The following is a 22488-nucleotide window of genomic DNA, read 5'->3' as shown; positions in this document are numbered from 1 at the left end:
CTTGAGCTGTGAACCAGCATCATTAATTCATGGTTCTCAGAGACCGGAGCTTCTTTGTAGCCCACTTGAGACGTCCTACAGGGATTTTCAATCTTATTAATATGATGTAATATGACACGAGCACACACATGCACACATTTGAACATACGAACACGGGCAACACACATTATGTCACTTTCTGTCCCATTAGCAGCTAATTAAGATGTGAATGATCTCCTTCGGGGGAAGTGTTCTACTTAACTGCCTTTCAAGCGGCTTCTCGTCCCACATTAATCTCCCTCCCAAGGGGAACATGGATATTGATCTGCTTTTCCCATGACATCAATCTCACTTGGAAGAGATGAACAAGATTAAAGTGAGATGAGCATCACATCCAGGAAGCGAGGCGATGACGACCTCTATAACGCTGCCAAATAAACAGTGTATGATGCAAAAAGTTTTCTTCTGGGAAACTGACTCTTAATTTGAATACTACATAACAATAATGTTCACATTGACTTCACTCCTCCGCCTCCTGGATGCAGGAGATCCTGGATACAGATCCCTGGCGCTCGCCGCCGTGTCAGCCTGAAACAGGGCGGCTCGATCCGCTTCCCCTTCATTGTGTCAGGCTCCGAGTCGTATTTTCATGTTCATATTTCGGCTTGTCATAGTTGTGTGTTCATTGTTGTACAGTGCTGTGGGAAACAGAGTTAGGGTTACATCATCTTCTCTCAAACTTAAACTTGAAATGATGATTTGCACCTTTCGAAACCAGAGTTACAAGATGCTGCAAAGTGCGAACACTCATGAAAAACACACAGGAAATAAAAAGAAAAAAAAGTGTTTTAACAGCTTCTTAAAACTGTCGCCTGTCTGTGTTTTTATAATTAGAGAAAGGTGACACTTGGCTTTAAACCGAGATGTCAGGACGGCTGGGAGGCCTTGGTCAGGAGACCTCAGTGATCTCACCGTGGTCAGGGGACACAGTAATTCAGGGATATAAAATGAGGCCAGCCTGTGTAGCTCTTTATAGGTAATTAAGAGAATTTTAAAATCAATTCTGCACTCTGTGGGTAAGAAATGTGGAGCTGGCCAACACCGGTGAGATGTATGACCTGTGTTGTTTATGAGTTAAAAGACTAGTGGAGCCGAGACCACGGGACTGTGACTTACAATAATCAGGACGGGAGGAGACAAGTGAAGTGCATAATGTGTACATGTGCAAAACAGTATGCTATGCACATAAGTGGCCATTTATATTGTGGAAGTTCGTACATACAGCTCATGCTCACTGAGAAAATATTATGTGAACTGTTCAAACCGAGCAGCAGCAGAAGCTGCAGTTCCTCTAACGACCACTAGAGTCTGGCTCCAACAGTGAGTCAGTCCCCATAGACTCTCATGTTAAAATGTCCAACTTTACAGCAGAAATAAACATGTTTACAGCCTGGTACAAAAACTGTTTTGGTCTCTGGAGCTAATCTCCTCCTTCATGACACCTGTTTCTATAACTCACCTGTTTACATTTTATTAAGGACTACAGTTATGGAGGATTGAGGGCGTGGCCTCTTTGAGTGACAGGTGGGTGAGCGTACGCTTGCCACAAATGGACATCCACCAAAGTCTCAGCTCCACTCACGCCACTCCTCTTTGACCATTTTTGGATTAGCAGGGACATAGGGGCGGAGTCAGACACTGCCAAGATGGCGACGACGGAGCACAGTGAGAAGTTATTATATGTGCACCAACACTGGAACTGGAATAAAAAAGGTGCCGCTCCTCTAAAGCAGCAGGCTGCAGAAGATATGCACATGAAGCATTGGGGGCACATCAGTTTGAAGATGGAAATTCGTAATGCCTAATAAGAAATACTAACGGTAATAAATGAGCACAAATCCTAAAAAAAAAAGCGACAGTTGGTTTGACACAGAACAGGAACATTATCACGGACACGCTCATGGTTTCAAACTGATGTATTAGACTTGACTAACTGCTGTTTGTGGCTTCTCTCTACAGTTCATCTCAGTGGTGTGCGGAGGCAGAGCGGAGCCAAGGCTGATGACGTTCTCCAAACAGCAGTGGAACGAGCTGCAGCTCATTATTCATCCTCTTTCATACACCTTCAGTCCAAGTTTGGGAAGAGACAGATAGAGGTCGTAAAAACTGGAGCTGCACGCGAGGCGGTGAGTAATGTCTCGGCCGGGTCACCTCTAAACAATAACCAAATAAAAATCATTTCACCGCTCAACTGTTGGCCTCGGTTTTAACTGAGGAGCTGCAGCTCTGTTGGTCCGGTGCGACGGCTGGAAACGCAGGACGCCAGTTCAGTGGTTCGTGTGTGTCGTGAAGACGTGTTTCATGAAGCGAGTTCAGCTCAGTCTCGTGGGGTTTACCTGCGTCACTGAGCCTGACACTGGCTGTCCTGGTTAACCTGAAGCCGGTTCACCTCGCTCTCTCAACTCCGGCTTTATCTCTGTTGTCGGCGTCATTGAATGAAGCATTTAATACCCGCAAGTAAATTCTGTGGTATTAAACAGAGTGAGACGTAAAGAGTCATGCAAGAAGAAGCTGTAGAGACACTAGAGATAAATTCCAAATGTGAGGAAGAACAAACTGTGAAGAAAATGTGAAGCCGATAAAAAGAGAAATTAATGTCTGTTTAAAGACTGTTTCTGCTGCCAAAGCAGAGAGGACGAGAGAAGTATTCACTGACTGACGAGGACAATCTGACTGAAATGTTGTGTTTATAATCCTGGGAAATATATAACTGTGTGTGGATTATCTTTGTAATAATAGTTTTTATTTCCAGTTACTCTCCTCATGCAGCCTGTTTCCTAGAAATCATGTTTCTATACAACTGCAGCAGTAAATATATTTTGTTAATAGGCAAAATAAAAAAAACAAACTGGTTGAGGTTTTTAAAGCCACTTAAATGGTCTGTACGTCCTTTCCTGATGCCCTTCCCTATTGGCTCCTGTAAGGTGGCCCAGATGTGTCAACACAAATACAAAAGCCACAACACAAACACAAAAGCCACAACACAAATACAAAAGCTATAACACAAATACAAAAGCCACAACTTAAATACAAAAGCCATAACACAAACACAAAAGCCACAACACAAATACAAAAGCCACAACACAAATACAAAAGCCATAACACAAACACAAAAGCCACAACACAAATACAAAAGCCACAACACAAATGCAAAAGCCACAACACAAATGCAAAAGCCACAATACAAATACAAAAGCTATAACACAAATACAAAAGCCACAACTTAAATACAAAAGCCATAACACAAACACAAAAGCCACAACACAAATGCAAAAGCCACAACTTAAATACAAAAGCTATAACACAAATACAAAAGCCACAACTTAAATACAAAAGCCATAACACAAACACAAAAGCCACAACACGAATACAAAAGTATCAATAGTCCCCCAGCAACCTGGACCGATAGTATAGATACACCGCTGCTCATCAGTCCTCTAAACCACTGTGGCTTTTGCATTGTGTTGACCCGTCTGGGCCACCGTACGCCTGAACCAGGAAGTCAAACCAAACAAGCTGCAGGCAGATGGGAGGGAAGTCCAAAGAATAATAATGATAATTAAATGTGATTTTTACTTTTTGATGTTTTACTTTCATATCGGTGGAAATATTTTTCAGTGTAACATCATCACTATGTTCAAAGGGGAGAATCACATTTGTAACTGTACACAAGCCTCAGGAAGTTTGACTGTGACCATTCATCCAAATGACTTGATTGTTAAACAACAGACGTTTTCTGCATTTTATCGTCACTAAATCATCTTCCATTTTTACCAGGGAGTGAAGGAAGAGTGAGTGACGGGCAGAGCGACCTCCGGCTCCTCAGAGACATCACCAGCTCCGTGTGGAAAACCCTCCCGGCTGTGTGTGCGGCATGACATCGAATGGATTTTGTGAGTATTTACTACAGTACCTGCCTAACGACACAAGCGCCCCTCCCCAGGGTTGTGTGAGCTCTGCAGTTGTCCTCACACCTCGATACTGTCCAGTTAGAGTTGAATCTCAGCTCAGTGTCATTTTCCTCAGTCTGTAAACAACAGGTCTGAGCTCACAGACAGTGAATGACCGCACTCTGAATCTGAGCTCTTACCTTCTGGCTTAGAGTCTCAGTGTGAACTGAACCATCACAAAAACTCACCTGTTCCATCCCCTGACAAGTTCTTTAACAGCAGCAACTAAATGCTTCTATTCACTGTTTCGATGCTTCTGTTGGAACAAAAACATGAACATCGGCGAGTAAAATGTTCAGGTTTTTCGTGTCTGTTTGTTTGTTGGTTTGTCGGCAGCATTGAACGAGGGTTCAGGGAGGAATCCATTCAATTTCGGTGCAGACACAGTTGGGTTGTGTCGCCCTCCTTCACATTTTTTGTTTGTCACTTTCTCAGGAAATAATGTTTGGATCTTGATGTCAGAAATCAGACGTGTTTTGGTGTTGAGATCTATGACTGTGTAATTTGGTGCAGATCCAGATAACAATGGTGGTGTTCTAGTTGTTTATATTCTCGCCTCTAGTCTATTTGTTTGTCGGCAAAAAAGTACTGAGCCACTTTCCACTGAACTTGGTGCAGGGACGGATGGAGGACGAGGGAGGAGTCCATTAAAGATCTGGATCATTTAGTATGAATTAGAATTTTTTTTCTCTGAAGTCTGGTGTATGTTGTTTGACATTGCTCTTGGTGAAGTTCTGCGCTGTGTGAGTGTCCTTCGAGTGCTCGGTTGTTTCCACTGCATTTTAATCCAAGTTAATTTGTTGAAAATATGTATGAACTTCTGTATTTTACACACTGAAATTTGGAAATTTGGCATGCGTCTGCTGTTGTAACGATGCTGTTAGCATGTTTTATTAAGGCGCTGTGGCAGTAACTCTGAGCACAGTCCCCCACAAGGGATAATTAAGTACTTCTTCATCCTGATTTTGATCTTGAGTTTTAAACTGTACTTTCTGATGCTGATACACGTCGCTTCAACCAATCAACCAGCACCGAGTCACATGTTTAAAGCTGAACGTATGACGGGAGCATGGAAGCAGTAAACGCAGTTAAACACTGAGCTAAAGTCCTTTGATCCTGCAGGTGAGAACATGAAGCAGATGGATCTCACCTCTCCGCCACAGTTCATTCTAAAATTAAACTCAGGATTTTTGATCAGCCATGATGATACCGGAGTAAAGAGGACATTTGCCTGACACAGTGGACTTTGAACCCTTTTTGACAAATTAGGCAGATAACGACGTGACTTTGATTCCCGGGAGACGTGTCGGTCACTCAGGAGCTTCCTCGTCAATCCTCAGCGCCGCGTCTTTCTACTGTTTGCAGATGAACCCGGCGAGGACACGGCGCTCGTTGAAAAGTGAATCAAAAACTCACGAATGAAATCCAGACAGTGCCGTAATGGCTCCTGCAGTTGTTACTGTGTTTGCACAGTTGTCACGCAAACAGAGCCACTTGCTTTTACCAGGCAGTTATGATAAGAGACATATGCACATGCAGGTGTCGATGCATCTCCAATACGCAAACAAGAACACCGTGTCCCGAATAAAGAGGAGAATATGATGGATTAAAGCCTGTGGATTGATGAAAGGATCATATTTTTTTATGAATATCTCCTTCTGTCTCATAAATGTGGCTGTGTAGGTGTCAATGAACCACAGAACGTATATTAATATTAATGGGAGCTTATTAAGTTTGGCTGCATTATCTTACCGGCACAATTTTCTACTCCTTTCCTCCGTCACCACTTCTCTTATTGTCTTGTCATATTGCATCTTCCTCCAGCTCCTTATGAGGCGAGGTTAATGAAAGCAGTAGATAATGGGACGAGCCGGTATAATGACGATTTAAGCAGATTTAATAAATATTAATACACAGAAAAGTTTCCTGCGCAGCGGAAAGTTTGACTGCCAACCTAAACACTATACATTCGCCCGTGAGGTCGGCGAAAGTGTATTTTTTATTCACGACTATAAATCAGACTTTGTGTATGTGCAGAATGTGGGACACAAGTGCAGAGAGAGAACAGGCCGAGAGGAGAGAATATAAATGAGGTAAATGAGAATAAATGAGAATATAGACATGCAGTATTCAGAGGGATCAGTGACTGGAGTCACACTGGCGGGACTTGAGAGACCCTCAGCTCAAACTCACTGCACCTCAGCATTAATGATTCAGCAGTAGTTACCCAGGGATTGAATATGTGATCTGTGTTTTATATATCGGCCCTTCAACCTTCTCCTGGAGAAGAGTTAATGGGAAATATTTAATGATAAACCGTGTGTGCCTCCCTCAGGGCAGCTCGGCACATTTAGGACATTTAATGCAGAGATAATAGCAATCAGCAGGGTTCACTTAAGACTTAAACCAGTAGATACAGCGGGGCTGCTCCCTGTCAATGGCCCACAGGAGAAACCCCCTAAACCTCATCGGATGTTTGCTGTGGGAGGACGGGGGAGGGAAGCAGCTGAATCTCCAACAAGCCTCTAAGACCTGAACACAGTCTTATAAATACACACAGGCCTTCTCTGATATGAAGGATGATATCTTTTGTCCGTGTCTTCTGCCATTTTTTCAAAAATAAAACAGATGTGTAAAACAGATCTGACTGCACCAGACGTCACATCTTCATTCAGATGTTTCAATTATTCAGAGAAATTTGAACCTTGGAACAAGACGAGCAAAACAAGAGTCAGTCTGACAGAGCTGTGAGGTGGGCTGTTCTGTGACATCACAAAGTTACAGGATTCCTGACGGCTTGTTTTAAAGCTCCATATTTTCCTCTTCTTCTGTGTTTTATTTGAAGTGTCGATCCATCAGAAGATATAAAAACCATCTCAGTGTAGTTTTACATCTCCTCTCTCAGGCTTCTCTCTGCAGCTCTAGTAACAACAGGTCTGTGAGCCAATCAGAAGAGAGGAGGCTCTGAGCCTCTCTTCTGATTGGCTGACTGTTCTCAGTGATCCAATAAAAATATAGCAGATTTCAGGTAAAAACACTCAGAGAAACCAAATCCTGCAAGGTTTGGATGGTGGGTCCAGGTGGGCGGGGCTTGGTGACTGCTTTGTTGTGACATCACAAAGTTCCAGAAGTCCTGACGGCTGGTTTTAAGGCTCAGTTTCTGAATACAGGCTGTGTGCATTTCTCTGTGGACTGAGGCTTTGATACTTTCACAGTATTAATATAGAAGCTAGAGCTGATCTATAATCACACTACACATGGACACAGACCTTTACACTGGAGCAGCTTTAAAGTGGGGTGATAACTATGACTTTGATGAGACAACTGATGGGACCCAGTTGGACCAGGTCTGATGTGTTGAGACTGTAATCTTCAGTCTTCTGTTTTTAAACGTGCTCGATGTTTGAGACTGACACCGGTGAACGGTCAGTGATGTCATACTCGCCTCTTCATCCAGACTCGGAGCATTTTTCCCTCTTTTTTGAACAGAAACAGAACAAGCTGCAGTTTGGCCTCCATGTTTGTTTCGGTACAAGAACATGTGACGGGTGGAGTTCTCTCTGTAGAGTCGTGGGGTTGTCTTCTTCCAGAGCTCCAGTGGTTACTGATCAGTGTGTTGGCGAGTGTGTTTTTATGTTTGGTTTGTCCGGTCTTTGTCTTCAGGCTCGTCCTGAGCTGACGCGGTCGCTAACATGGCTGCGGACTCTTTGTCTTGCTGTTACATGCTAGCGAGGAGAAATGTCATTAAACCCAAACCCATAGCAGCAGGGAGCCTCACACTGATCTGTTATTTCTACGTCTGACTTCTCTGAACCTGGAGGTGAACGAACGTCCTCCTTCACTCTCCGCTCTGATGTTTTCAGGTTGAACAGATAAACATGATGCCACGTGCACACCTACAGACACATGACACAAACCTCTGTGACAGGATTATTTCACTTTTCTTTATATTCCTTGTTTCCTCCCGGGGAGTGAAGGGAGCATGACAGCGCAGTGATCTCTTCTCCGCTGCACACGTTGATTCAGAATGACTTGTTTCCTCCTCTCGCGGGTCGACACGGGAGTGGACGCAGAACGGTCATGAATAAATGGAGGAGATGTAATATATATGTTCCAGGACGGCAGGCTGGGAAAAAAAATGGTGAGCAGATTCCCCAACAAGATCTGTAATATGTAGACAGGATTGGAAAACAGCAGAGGGTAAAAATGTGCATTAATTAGAATTTTCTTTTACTGATGCTGCTGGAAACTTTGTGCAACGTTCAGATGGAAACTGACACGAAGAGAAAAGAAACTTCTCCCAGTGGAAAGTGATCCAGCTCGTCCACGTCTCTCCCTCTCCTCTTGCCTCCATCAAAACCTTTGTGCCTCCGTCTTCCAGCTCCCTCACCTCCTCGCCCATCACCGCCGATCTAATGACGACTGACTCACGTCCACCGCGGGTGAGAGTGAAGTGTGCACACCTCCTCCTCCTCCTCCTCTTCCTCCTCCTCCTCCTCCAGCCTCCCACAGCTCTGTCCGTCAGGCGTCAGGTATCGATCTGACACCTCTCTGCTCTCTCTCCTCACCGTAGCCTCGGGCCGAGCTGCAGCCGGCGCTCCTCCTGCCTCCAGACTGACCGCGCTGTGTGTGACCTCAGACGCTGCTCTTTAGTTTCTGTCTCTGAGAATTTATTAGAAAATCATTTTATCTGGTGGATTTGGAGAAGCGGATTCACCGGAGAGAGAGAAACGTTTCCCAAACGTCTGCGCTGGTCCTCCACCTGAAAATCTTTTCTATTAAAACATCAGTGAAACAGACAGAACTCACTTATAGCACTAGGACTGACGAGCTGTAACTTGCAGTATAAGAACAATGAATCCTCTTTATTCTTTGTCTTCTTCATGGATCATCAGCTGGTGGATGACGACTCTTTTCCTTGGACCCGATATCTAAAATTTAAGATCCTTTTATAAAGTTTTCAAACAAGTCAACATAAAACTCGTAGAAGAGGCGTTTTTAAATGAAATGTTTATTCCTAAAACTCAGATATTAGCTGCATTTTATCACTTCCTGTTCCTCAACCTGAAGTCAGCTTTTCTGAATGTGTTTTTGGTTGGTGACTGACTTCAGGTCTGTGTTTAACACAAGCTCCAGACATTTTCACGTTTTATTCTAGGACATAAAAATAGTCAGTAAATACTCCAGCCCTGATTCCTGAAGCTTTTATGTGTCGGTCGCTAACGAGTGTCTAAACGAGACACAGAGGTCGTCAGGGACGTTAAACGTCGTCATGTTGAACATGAAAACTGATCTACTCGCCAGTCCACCTTTACAGCCTGGTTAACTCTCCAGTCCACCTTTACAGCCTGGTTAATTCTCCAGTCCACTTTTATAGCCTGGTTAACTCTCCAGTCCACCTTTACAGCCTCGTTAACTCACCAGTCCACCTTTACAGCCTGGTTAACTCACCAGTCCACCTTTACAGCCTGGTTAACTCACCAGTCCACCTTTACAGCCTCGTTAACTCACCAGTCCACCTTTACAGCCTGGTTAACTCACCAGTCCACCTTTACAGCCTGGTTAACTCTCCAGTCCACCTTTACAGCCTGGTTAACTCACCAGTCCACCTTTACAGCCTGGTTAACTCTCCAGTCCACCTTTACAGCCTGGTTAACTCTCCAGTCCACCTTTACAGCCTGGTTGTGTCTCTACAAACTGTCTCTAACTCTCAGAGGAAAAGCTTCAGTAGACGAGTCAGAGCTGAATCAAACTACAAGCTGAAGTTTAGTCGTGGTGACGGTGAAGTCATGTGACCCTGGTGTTGAAGTCACGTGACCCTGGTGTTGAAGTCATGTGACCCTGGTGTAGCTGGTTTATAGCCTAGCATTAGCTTGTTTCTCCTGCTGGTTGTATTGAGGCTTCAAACATCATACAGTGATGTTCGTTAGTGAAGATGATCCTGCTGAACTAAACCTCAGGATCAGAAACTCTTTTTATTTTCTCTGATAATCCAAAACACAGCGGAGAAATCTCATTGGCTGTTATTGGAGGGAACCACCTGGTCTACAAACATACATCATCCCTGCAGCTCTTCATATGAGCAGATTTAAACAGGAAACTTTGTCATGGATTCACTGAGTTATGCTTTTGGGAAGCAACTTTTTGTGTAAATGTGCTGTATTGACTATGAGCAGCTGGTGTGCAGCGTCACTGATGGATTCACAGACAAACTGTCAGTGGGTTGAAGAAAAGCTCAGCATCAGCAGGTTCTGCAGCGTCTTCTCTTCCCTGATTTCTAAGCGAGTTTACGGACGTTTATTTGTGACGGATATTGGAGATAATGATTTCCTCTGAAAGTGGAAGTCACTCGTGTGTGTGTGTGTGTGTGTGTGTGTTCAGATTTGACTGTGCTGTGACTCCAGTGTTCGGCGCAGCAGCTGCTTTTCTCTCCCACTGTTTGAAATCAAGGGTGAAAATGACTGTGATGTTGGAGCAGCCTCAGTCATGACGGTAAACAACAGTCAGAGGAGGCAGGAAGTTCAGCAATCAGTCAGCTGTTTTTTGAATGGTTAAAATTGAACTGATAAGCGTTTACATGGACCCAGAACACTGAGATACTCGCCACACAAACACTCACGGTGGAGTGGAGAGGCAGCCGTCGGCCGGCTGTGCGCTGACAGCAGGTCACCACAAGCCTCTAATCAGCCTCACCTTTTAGACAGAGAAAAGCCAGCACACAATAAAGCTGTCTTTATGAATGCAGCGCTGCAGCTCCCCGGCCTGCTCCGCTCTGCTCTTTGAAAGCCGCGGAAATGCCAGCTTGTACCCTTCACTCAAAAGCCGAGGTAATTAAATGGAAATGGTCAACGCCGCTGTGTGTCTCCCACGACTTTCTTTGCATTGTGCGCACATCCATTACAGCTGCGAGGGGAATGTGCTGCGTGAGGGAAATTCATGCTGCTAAAAAATGGATTTTTACATTTTGAAGAGATTATTACAAAACATATAATCCTGCAGAGCAAGATGGAAAACGCACCTTCAGCTGTGTGAAGGCCCCCCACCCGCCAACCTCCCCCCACCCCCCTGGGGCAGGCGGGAAACAGCAGAGGGGGGAGGGGGGCAGAGTTTTATTTGTACTTTTATTTGGTGCTATTTGTAACTTTAAATATTCTACATCCGTGCATCTCTTTGTGGTTTTCATTGACATTTTGTGTATTCTTGTCATTTTGCATTTTGATTCCATAATTTACCATCTCTTCTTGGGCATTTTGCATCTTTTTGGAGACATTTTGTGTATTTTTGTTCCCAATTTGCACCTTTTTTGCATAATTTTGTATATTTTTATTGTCATTTTGAATCTTTTTGTAAACGTTCTGTATATTTTTGTGCTCAATTTACATTACATTTTTTTTTGCACCATTTGGCATCTCTGTGAGGTCATCTGTACCGTCTGGATCACTGTGTGTTTCCTTTGTTTTTGTGTCTTTATGGTCATTTCGTGCGGCTTCGTCCTCATTTTGCATCTTTTCGTACTCACTTTGTCTCTTTGTGGTCGTTCCACCTCTCTCTCTCTCTCTCTCTCTCTCTCTCTCTCTCTCTCTCTCTCTCTGGCCGCACCAGTGGCTCCCTCGACCGTAACCATGAGGATAGTTGGTTAAACAGCCTGATGAGGAGCAGGGAGGGTTTAGGTTGAGTAGCGAGAACCAGGAGGAAACTTTACATTACAGCAGCTTATCAATGATCGCTGCGATGAAAGAATAACTCAAAGAGACGGAGCGGTGGGAGAGAAATAGATTGTAAAGATGAGAAAAGATAACGGGCTGAGGGAAGATAAAGGGAGATTGAATCTATTCCTCAGTGATTTTCTTCGCTGTGTGCCTCCGCGAGCTCGGTCAGCAGTCTCAGTAATGAATGGATATTTCTGATCATTTTTCATGTTGCTTTATTTCTTCATGCATTTGCACATTTCACAGCTTTTCTCAGCTGCAGCAGGAATATTAGCCTGAAACTGCAGCGGAGTGCATTGTGGTGTTGTGGCTGGGTAATTGCTCTACATTTGGCCCTAAACCGTCCTCTGTGTTGTTATGGAGATCTGCTCCACTGTGTTGGTGGAGGTAACGCTGAGGAGGGTAATCGTCTGTGGATCCGTCTCTTTAATTCTTCCCATGATCAGCCGGTTCTCGGTGCGCGGTGCTGGGTCGTCTACCAGTCCATAAAATATCTTTATCTGTGTGGATGACGGCCAATGGACGAGCAGTGGCCAGACGTGAACACACACACACACACATCATAGATCCTGGTTAGTGGCCACAGGCTGATTGCAAACGGCTCTCACAGAGTGTGTGTTGTTGTTGCAGAGTGTGTGTATCAAACACAATCACTCGGCTGAAGTCAGTTTTATTTTTGCGTGTTTTCTCTCTCGTGGTTGCGTTTGCGTTTTAATGGAAGATGATACATATAATGTGAGACAGAGGTTTATGGTGTTTTCTGAGTTCGTGTCTGTCCAACATGGAAAGTTTGTGGTGCGAAAATAAACATGACTTCACCTTTTCTCTGTAGAAACTAAACTGCCTGAATGTTGAAAATACAGCAACAATCAGAATCAGGTTTAGTTCCAACTAAGTTTTCACATATGAGGAATTTGCTTTGATGTTTTGGTTCATAAAAATAAACAGAAGAAGAAAAAATGGCAAAAAAAAAAAAAAACAGCAGCAGGACAGTTAATTTAAATATAAATAGAAAAAACTAAATTTTACGCTAATAATGTGAAGAAATTATGGCTGCGTGATATGCAAAGAAATAATCATATTGAGAGTATCTTGACAGATATTACGATTTCAGTTGAAATAATTAAATTTTTACTGAAAAATTAAAAAAATTTTGATGATGTGATTTTTGTCGGTTCTTAAACCGAACAAACACGTTCCTCTACGTCTGGAGAACATGATCTGCAGGTCACGCCGCCTCTGCAGCACCACAACACTGATGGTGCTAACAATGCTAATGCTAACGATGCACAACAATGAGACACATTTTACCTTCATCAAAAGAAGCTGCAGCTCATTTCTATTAACTGAGCAGCTCTAGAAGAAATATTATAAAAATATATAAATATATGTGAAAGATAAAAAAGAGAAATGTGCAGGTGATTTAATCCTGACATTCAGTGAGGTGTGAAGTCACCTGTTCTGTCTTCTGATTGGACGTTCACGTGTGTGTTTGGCGGCTGTAACGCCTCCACCTGCTGCGCCGACTCTCTCACCCGTGTGTCTTTCGTGCACATTCAGCCATTTTTAAAAAACTACTGGAAGAGCTGTTTCCTCTGCGACCTTCCACCACGCTGCAGGTTTCAGTGTCACTGTAACAGACCTGTGCTACATCCATCAGCAGCTGCTTCTCTTCCTGGTTCACCTGGAGGCCGCGACACCTGATACTGTGCGTGTGTTACCAATCGGTCTGAACCCAAAAAACTGCTTTAACGCAGCTTTAACTCGGGTTTAATACGCAGCATAATTCATCTGCACACGGGGACGGTCTCACGCTGCTGTGATTTATTTATGACTTGGACGTGCAGCTGCTTAGACACAGGTAGGTTCTGATCTCGTGAGGAGACTCGGATATTGACACGTCTTAAAGAGCGGGATCAGCTGTGAAACGGAGACACAGATGTTCTTTGAAGGCACGCAGCACATCTGTCTGTTTACACGTCACTTATTGATTTCAGCACGGTGTATTTGTGATGTGCAGCGGTCCGTGTAATCATTGATATTACATCCGCGATGGTGATGACTTTACTGCTGCTCTGTCTCAGTGAGGACAGACGGAGACACTGTCAGTCCTGCTTGTTTATTATTTATTCAGATGCTTTCGGTGACCAGCTCTTCATTCTCATTTATTTATGCAACACATTAGAACTGGCCCAGTGATTTTCTCACTTCATTCACAAGAACAGGAGGCCACATTAAAGTTGAGCGGCTCTCTCTGGCAGAGCTGCAGATGGGACGCCTTCTGCTCTGCTTCAGCTTCTCAACATCTGTCTCAGCGGGCTTTTACACTGGTGTAAAGAGACAGATGCATGTGCAGCGTGTGCGTCCAACCCTTCCTCCTCTCAGCTGACACACGCTGCAGGTGTGCAGATGGTTTAGGAAGGTGGGAAACCCGTTCCTCCAAACTTTACTGATCCGTCTGATATGTGGAGAAACTACTAAGAAAGAAGTTGGACATTTTCCTTCAACTGCCATGAATGAAATAACCAGTAAACGCTGTCCTCTGATGTTCGAGGCTCTGAACTCATCACAATGTTAAAATGCTCATGTGAGCCGCCTTCCTTTATCACAGCACTCTCACAGAATTTAAGCTTTACATTAAGCTACATCGAGTGGGAGACCGACAGGCGGATCAGCTCTGGGTGAACCAGAAGGCAAAGCTCTCGATTTACCAGTGAGGTGGGTGGATGGATGGATGGATGGATGGATGGATGGATGGTTGGATGGGTGGATGGATGGATGGTTGGATGGGTGGATGGATGGATGGATGGACGGATGGGTGGATGATAGATGGATGTATGGATGGACGGGTGAGTGGATGGATGGATGGATGGGTGGATGGATGGACGGATGGGTGGATGGACGGATGGATGACGGATGGATGGATGGATGGATGGACGGATGGATGACGGATGGATGGATGGATGGATGGATGGATGGATGGATGATGGATGGGTGGATGGACGGATGGATGGATGATAGATGGATGGATGGATGGATGGACGGATGGATGGATGATGGATGGGTGGGTGGATGGATGGACAGATGGATGGATGGATGGATGGATGGACGGATGGACGGATGGGTGGATGATAGATGGATGGATGGACGGATGGACGGATGGGTGGATGATAGATGGATGGATGGATGGACGGATGGACGGATGGACGGATGGATGGATGGATGGATGGATGGATGGATGGACGGATGGGTGGATGATAGATGGATGGACGGATGGATGGATAGATGGATGGATGGGTGGATGGACGGATGGAAGCAGCAATGAGTGACTTGGCCTCCCAGACGCCATAACAGCTGCTCCGCCCCTCTGGTTGGAGGCTGTTGGGGGCGTCGTCAGAGGAACCCTGCAGACATTACTCAGGTTTAAAACCTCCTTTGCATTTTCAGGAGAAAAAAAATTTATGAGCTGATTTTATTAGAGAATGCTCCTAAAAAGAGGCTCGAACTGATAATCAATCAAAGATAACGAAGTGAACAGCGATGCTCCTCCGCCACAACTCCCAGAAATGACCTTCATTATACAGAACGATGTTGTGCTGGAACTGCAATTGCTGGAGGAAACTTTTTTGTAATCATCTTTAAGTTAAATTGTTATTTATTATCGGCTGGATTATATGTATTTATATAAATGAAGAAATTAACATTTATATTACTTGTCTATAGTTTTCTGTTGCTGTTTTTGGACTTTGACTCGTACTAGAAAACTAACAGTCGGGATATTTAACGATATTTATGTCATTTAAGCAGAAGAACCCCTGTAATATTTGGTATTTTGTTGAGCAGCAATAGTCATGTCGCTGGACACACACACACACACACACAGACACACACACACACACACACACAACAGCACATAAGTAGCTGCATATGGCCTGAGGAGTGAAGCTATGAGGACGCACATAACATAAATAAATGGTCAGAACAGCCGCGTCTTTTAGTGCAACAAGGTAGATATAAAACCACAGTGATGATCATTAACACTGTGACGTGGGACCGTATGCAAACACCAACCCCTCTCTCGTGCTGCACAGATGAAAGCCCATCTCATTTGCATACAAAGCATGTTATATGTGTGAAGAGTTCTTCAACAAAAGCTCCTTTTTTTTTCCCTCCTGGAAATTGACTGAAATATTATGTAATGTGAAAGCAGGGATAATAATAATAAAAAAACAACAGGCAAATGGAAGTGGTGAGAGCATTTTCTGGTTAGAAGCACTCAGACTTCACAGAGGGAAGAAACATCCAGTGTGAATTGTTGTTGCCTTTGACCTGCGATTTCTGTCTTTTTGTTCCAGGAAGGGTCCAAAGAGCAGCTGGCAAATTACAAGAGTGTGGGAGACGGAGAGTCGAGGTTTGTGGGAAGCGTGATGTGTGTGTGTGTGTGTGTGTGTGTGTGTGTGTGTGTGTGTGTGTGTGTGTGTGTGTGTGAATCTAATACCACGGCTTCTGCATAGAACATTTGTTCATCTGTGGTTCATAGAACTCTGTCACGTCTGTGTGAGGAGGTGAATCGGCCGTTTCGCCTCCTCACATTTACTGTACACACAGTTTGAGCTGAAACGCAGCGTCTATCAGCTGCACCACACACAGGCGGAGTTAAAACTGCAGTATTCCCACCTCTGGACAGGAAGGTTTAACATGCACTGACCTACAAATAGCTGCAGATATATCAATCGAAGGCAGCTATAGGCCTGATCACACCAGAATTTAAAATGTGTGAATTTTTATTTTCATTTCATTCCAGTGGAATCGCAGCAATTAGATATTTAAATATAATTTCTAGGGCTTTAAGAATAATTGATTCTGAGCCAAACTGCAGATGTTTTAAGACTGAGATCCTTGAAGCTCCATATCTTCTTCTTCTGTGTTTTATTTGAAGTGTTGATTCATCAGAAGATATAAAAACCATCTCAGTGTAGTTTTACATCTCCTCTCTCAGGCTTCTCTCTGGAGCTCTAGTAACAACAGGTCAGTCAGCCAATCAGAAGAGAGGAGGCTCTGAGCCTCTCTTCTGATTGGCTGACTGTTTTCTGAGTGATCCAATAAAAATAAAGCAGATTTCAGGTAAAAACACTCAAAATCCTGCAAGGTTTGGATGGTGGGTCCAGGTGGGCGGGGCTTGGTGACTGCTTCATTGTGACATCACAAAGTTCCAGAAGTCCTGACGGCTGGTTTTAAGGCTCAGTTTCTGAATACAGGCTGTGTGCATTTCTCTGTGGACTGAGGCTTTGATACTTTCACAGTATTAATATAGAAGCTAGAGCTGATCTATAATCACACTACACATGGACACAGACCTTTACACTGGATGGAGCTTTAAAACTGTGATTTCAGTTCACTCCCAAATCACCATCTTTTCCTAAACCTAACCAAACCACGACAGTAGCCATGGCGACGAAGGTCTGGTACGCTGCTGTGGGTACACTCTGCATGGTCATTATTCTTAGGGGAGACACTTCTCATGACCTGTACGGTTGTTCAGGTGGGAGGACTTGTTGGCTAAAGGTTTAATGTCGACCCGGTTGGCTTGCCGATCACTACTTCCCCAAACTCCCGACACCAAATATTAATATATCACTAAGTTATCGACCGTGAGAATAGCTTCCGGCAAACTGCGCAGACTTCTTTAGTCTCTTTAGACGGTCTGGGAGGAGCATGGCTCAGTAACCGCAGGAGTTCTGGAGGCGGACGACGCCACAAACCCACCAGGAGCTCCACCTGTCACATGATCTTGTACCAGAACAAACATGTACACAGTATACCCACCGACCAAGGCGCCACAGTCCACGTTTAAAGTGTGAGTGCGTCTGACGTGAGCTGAGAGTCGGCAGCGGTGTGTGTGTGTGTGTGTGTGTGTGTGTGTGTGTGTGTGTGTGTGTGTGTGTGTGTGTGTGTGTGTGTGTGTGTGTGTGATGTAGCCGGTGTGTCTGCAGGTTTATACCACGGCAGCATTCTGGCTCCTGCGGTGCGTTTACCTACTCTGAATGGAACCAGTCGCAGTGACAGACAGCAGCACAATGGCTTTCCACAGTGAGGCAGAATTAATAGCTCCCACGTAAGGTCCCATGGGGGAGAAGAACATCACAGGGTGTGGGCAGTGCTCTTAATGGTGGCCTATTAAAAAATCGCGCCCATCTTCCAGTGGAGTGAATCATTTGTCTGATGGTGTCTGTCGTGTCAGAAGCTGCAGGAGAAAAAAAAAGACATCTGTGAGCGGCTGACAAAAGAGAGCGGAGAGAGGAAGAAGAGGCAATAAAGACTAAATAGATTATACATAATTAATACATCAATTAAGATGAGCGAACGTCTGGTGGAGAGTCTATTCAAATTCTCAGAAGAAGAGAACATTCTCAGAAGACGACGGCAGCAGCGTCCTGAAACTCCCACGAACAGGTCTGAGGTTTCTGTGCATAAATTCACACGTACAGTTTGACTGGCGTCAGATGAGAGCCGCTCTCCTTCAGACCGAAGTGCCTTCATGTCTTCATTTGAATTTTAAATAAACAGCTCGAAGCCAAAACTCTGCCGGTAAACTTTACTCAGGCGATGAAGTGGGACCGTGGAGCCGCGTTAAAGTTGTGAAGTGGACGACCCTCGTACCCTCCGCCCACTCCCCCCTCCTGCCGGCGTCACAGCCACAGATTAAACTCTCAGCTCGGTCACCGCGGCTCCACACAACAAACTTTAATAAAAGTATCTCCATAAACAGCCGGCACAACAACGCTCCCAGAACCGAGCCTGGAAACAAACACCAGGAGGAGAAGGTCGTCCAGACCCGGCTTCACATTTCTTATTATCTTATCTTAAATAAAAATAGTGCACTTGAATGAGGATTTGTGGAGATACAGATGTGAACTGATTTCACATATTTTACAAAAATATAGAGTTTTTTTGTGTTGTTTTGTGAGCTATAATTCCTTATCTTGTTTTTTTCCCAGTGTAGTTTGAATAACTTTTTCTAAGCAGCTTTAGTTAAAGAAACGAGAGTAACTGTTCGTCACCGGCCGAGGTGGATGATGACTGAAAGGCTTCGGGTTCAGAGCTGCTGTATCGCTCAGACAGTTATTAAAAAGAATAAAGATGAAGGCAATAATCATTTAAAAGAGGATTCACAGGCCGCACGACGGCGGCGGCTCGGACGCTGCAGCACAGATTCAAAACACGCAGCTAAAATATTTCAGACCTCGGCCAAACACTGGAGCCGACCACCTGCTTCACTTTAACTTCATTTCAGACTCGACTCAGCATCTTTCTCTCCGCCCTGTCCGTAGACCGCACTCATTTAATTAGCAGAGTGTGTGCAGGTGTGGTGGCGTGGCCAGAGAGGCGGGCGGGGACGGGGCTGTGTCAGCAGCAGGGTTGTGTTCAAGAGCCTCCGGTCTATCAGATAAGTGCTTGTTGATGCGTTGGAACGAGGTAAATCAAAGGGTTAAAAGTGAAGGTTATTCTACCGTAGTGTCAGCATGATGTAACAATAGCCCCTCCAGTGAAATGACCTTTGACCCTCAGATATTTACTGTAAACATTTTTATGTCTTCTTCAATAACAGAATGTTTTCCATCAATCTGTTTCCTACAGTTCACCTCTCTCTCTGCTGTAGCGTCCTGTTCAATCCACACTGCACCAGCTTTTAACGGCTGACTCCCCCATGTTTCACCTCTCTTTTCCCCTCGCCGCCTCTTCCTCCGACGGGTTCACCTCCTCCTCTCTTCACCTCCTCCTGTCTAATGGATCGGGCTGAAGCTAATGTTTTAACTTTGTGACTTATTACTATTTTTCCACAGAAGCTTCATGGGAGAAAAAAATCTTGGTATTGAGAGAAAAATATAGTGAATAATTGGAATAGACAAAATCAGGGTTGGTCTGTTCACATTTGTGTGTGTTTCATCTTTATCTCTGGCTGCGAACAGAAATTAATTGTTTGTTGGAGTCGGGATCTGGCATTTTCAGCTGCTTTCTCTTTCATGATAAATCTCACTTCACTGTGGTTAATAATACTGGCAACCGCTTTCATTTCCGCCCTGATGTTGGCTGACCTTAATGGATGACTTTTATGTGCTCTGTACAGTAATCTGGAATTAATGGCCATCATCATTTAATGTTTGTCAAGCTTGCTTTTAGTTTGTCTCTGTTGGGCTGGTGGCTAGAGTCTTCTGTCTGCGTGTGTGTGTGTGTGTGTGTGTGTGTGTGTGTGTGTGTGTCTATTTAAAATGTGTGTTGTTAAAGTTTCTGAATTTGTTGTTCTGTACAGACTGAGGTTGATTATCCAACACATGAAGCTGAATTCCAGCTCCACCCTGTCGTTCCTGAAGCTTCATAATATTCAGCGTGTGTCCTACAGCTGACGCAGGTTTCATGTGCTGCCGCCTCAATATTTAAATGACTTCCCTATAGAAAGTCTGAGACCACATTGTAAAGAATTTGTAGGCAGATTTAAGTGTTCATTAACTCCTCCGACTCCGACTCCTCCTCTGACAATAAACGCCGCTGTAATAATATAAAACTGGAGCAGGAAAGAAATTCTGCTGCTGGTGGAGAAATCATATTAACGATTTAGCACGACACTGTCTGCAAGTGCAGACGATGAAGATGTATGATGTGCGTTAGCATGCTAACATTCGCTAATTAGCAGTAAACAGTGCAGCTGTGGCTGATGGGAATGTCATTACTGAAGATATTTTGTCATAAACCAAAGTACTGCACAACTTTCACAACTATTTTGTGAACAACTTTTGACTTTACTTTCCCTTTTAATTCGACGATGTTGCAGGAATATAACACAACTGAGACTTAATGCTCTGAAGAAAGTGAGAAAGATTATAAATGAATATCTGCCAGCATAATATACAGAACTATAATAATCATAATATGGAATCACCAGCTTGTGGTCCACCACCCTTTGACCTTTTGGATATAAAATGTCATAATTTTATCCTATTAGACATTTGTGTTAAATTGTGTCATAATTAGTGTGTGAATTTAGGAGTTATGGCCAAAAATGCGTTTTGTGAGATCACAGCGACCTTTGACCTTTGACGACCAAATTCTAATCAGTTCATCTTTGAGTCCAAGTTAATGTTTGTTTCAGATTTGAAGGAACTTCAAGCCGTTACTGAGATATCACATTCATAACCCGAATACATAACGCCTAACGATTTTTGTAAGTTTTGCTATTGCTACATAGCTAACGTTAGCATTAGCAGCTATATATTTACCAGTCTAGAAGAAACGTTGTGAGTTCAGCATCAAACCTCAGTCCTTTGCTCACAAACATCTGTCTCCAGAGGTGGAAAACAAACCTCTTTTTTTGCTTCTATTTCTATCACTTCTTTTCCTCTACTGAAGTTAGCATGCTAACCGGCTAGCAGCGGCGCGGTCGGACCGTCTCGTCCGGAGAAGTAGCTGCTCAGAGGACATATTATAACCTTTTGTACTGTAAACGCATCGTTGGCTGAAGCTCGCAGCAAGACTGGTGAGTAAACAGCTGTTAATGCTAACGTCAGCCATGTAGCAAAAGCAAAACTTACAAATAGCTCCTTTAAGCTAGTGCTAAAAAAGAAAAAATGTCAACCTCATGCTGGCGCTAGATGGAAAGGTCACAGGATCACCAAAGTCAGTGGGATTCTTCCTCTGGGAACCACGAAGGTCCGCACAAAATTTCATCTGAATCCATCCAGTAGTTGTTGAGATTCGTCAGTGTGGACACTGAGTGCAGGCTAACGCACATGTCATCTAGCCACACAGCTAGCAGGGCTAAAACATGACTGCAAATGAAATCAGTAGCAGCTTTATTCTTGTTTTTTTTGCAGCCCTGATGAATGCAAATGCAGCATCCAATCAAATGTTTAAATGAATTGCTAATATTAGGATGTAATTTGTCATTAAAATCCAAAATGTGACGAGTACTCTTTGCCTTTTCACTGCAGTGATGGAGGATCTGCTCCATCTGCTGCTTCCTTTAATTAAGAAAGTATTTTCTTTTTTGAATTTTTCATTTTAAGTTTAACACTTCACTTGTAGCAGTTTGATAAATATGGAGCCAGACAAGTTTTCAGAGCTGCAGACACAACAGCAATAAAAAAACAAAACAAAAAGAAAACTTGTAGATCACAGGGTCTGAAGGTTAAAGAAAAATGCAGAAGCAGCATGGAAATCAGGAGCGCTGCCTGGAGTCACACTGCTTTTGGCCCAGAAAGCTCTTGTCACATCATGAGCTCTGGAAATGCTGATAGCAGCAATCAGAGGCTACCATTTTCTTTAGGAGTGTAACTGTGGTTGAGCTGAAGGCAGGTAGTTACACAGCATGACCTGGAGGAGGAGGAGGAGGAGGAAGAGGAGGAGGAGGAGGATGATGGAAGGCAGGATAAGAAGACATCAGTGGTGAGGAGAAGTACCCTGAGATGTGATCAGCTTTTGCTCAGAGTGGATAATAAAATCTTCAGTGCAGAGAGAGAAGAGGAAGGAGCTGGAGGAGGATTGGATTTTAAAAGATTGATGTCACATGTGAAACTGATGAGAAGGTGAAGAGGAGCGAGTGAGAAACAAGCGTTTTGATGAAGGCAGACTTGTTCCACTTTCTGTTTTCTAAAGATCCACTTTCTCTCCGCACAGACAAAGGCACAAAAGACAAAAGGTTCTTTGCCTTTAAAACAACAACTGTACAAACACTTTCCCAAAGAATGACTGAAGAAGAAGCGATAACTGCCTCTAGCAGCTCTAAGGTTAAACAT

At 43.9% G+C, this 22488-nt stretch overlaps 1 long non-coding RNA gene across 2 annotated transcripts in view; it reads left to right on the top strand.

The window, feature by feature from the left end:
• LOC130186438 (uncharacterized) overlaps nucleotides 1-22488 on the top strand; it is a 54611-nt gene that overhangs the window by 10256 nt on the left and 21867 nt on the right. For both annotated transcript variants that reach the window (XR_008830285.1, XR_008830284.1), the window contains exons 2-4: nucleotides 1999-2165; nucleotides 3817-3932; nucleotides 16054-16109. This is a non-coding gene — a long non-coding RNA (uncharacterized LOC130186438). The remainder of the gene's footprint in view (nucleotides 1-1998; nucleotides 2166-3816; nucleotides 3933-16053; nucleotides 16110-22488) is intronic.

Source organism: Seriola aureovittata, chromosome 18 (genome assembly GCF_021018895.1).
Source record: "Seriola aureovittata isolate HTS-2021-v1 ecotype China chromosome 18, ASM2101889v1, whole genome shotgun sequence".
Lineage (NCBI taxonomy): Eukaryota > Metazoa > Chordata > Actinopteri > Carangiformes > Carangidae > Seriola > Seriola aureovittata.
Note: the sequence above shows the minus strand (reverse complement) of the source record. Positions and strands in the feature narration are given on the sequence as shown.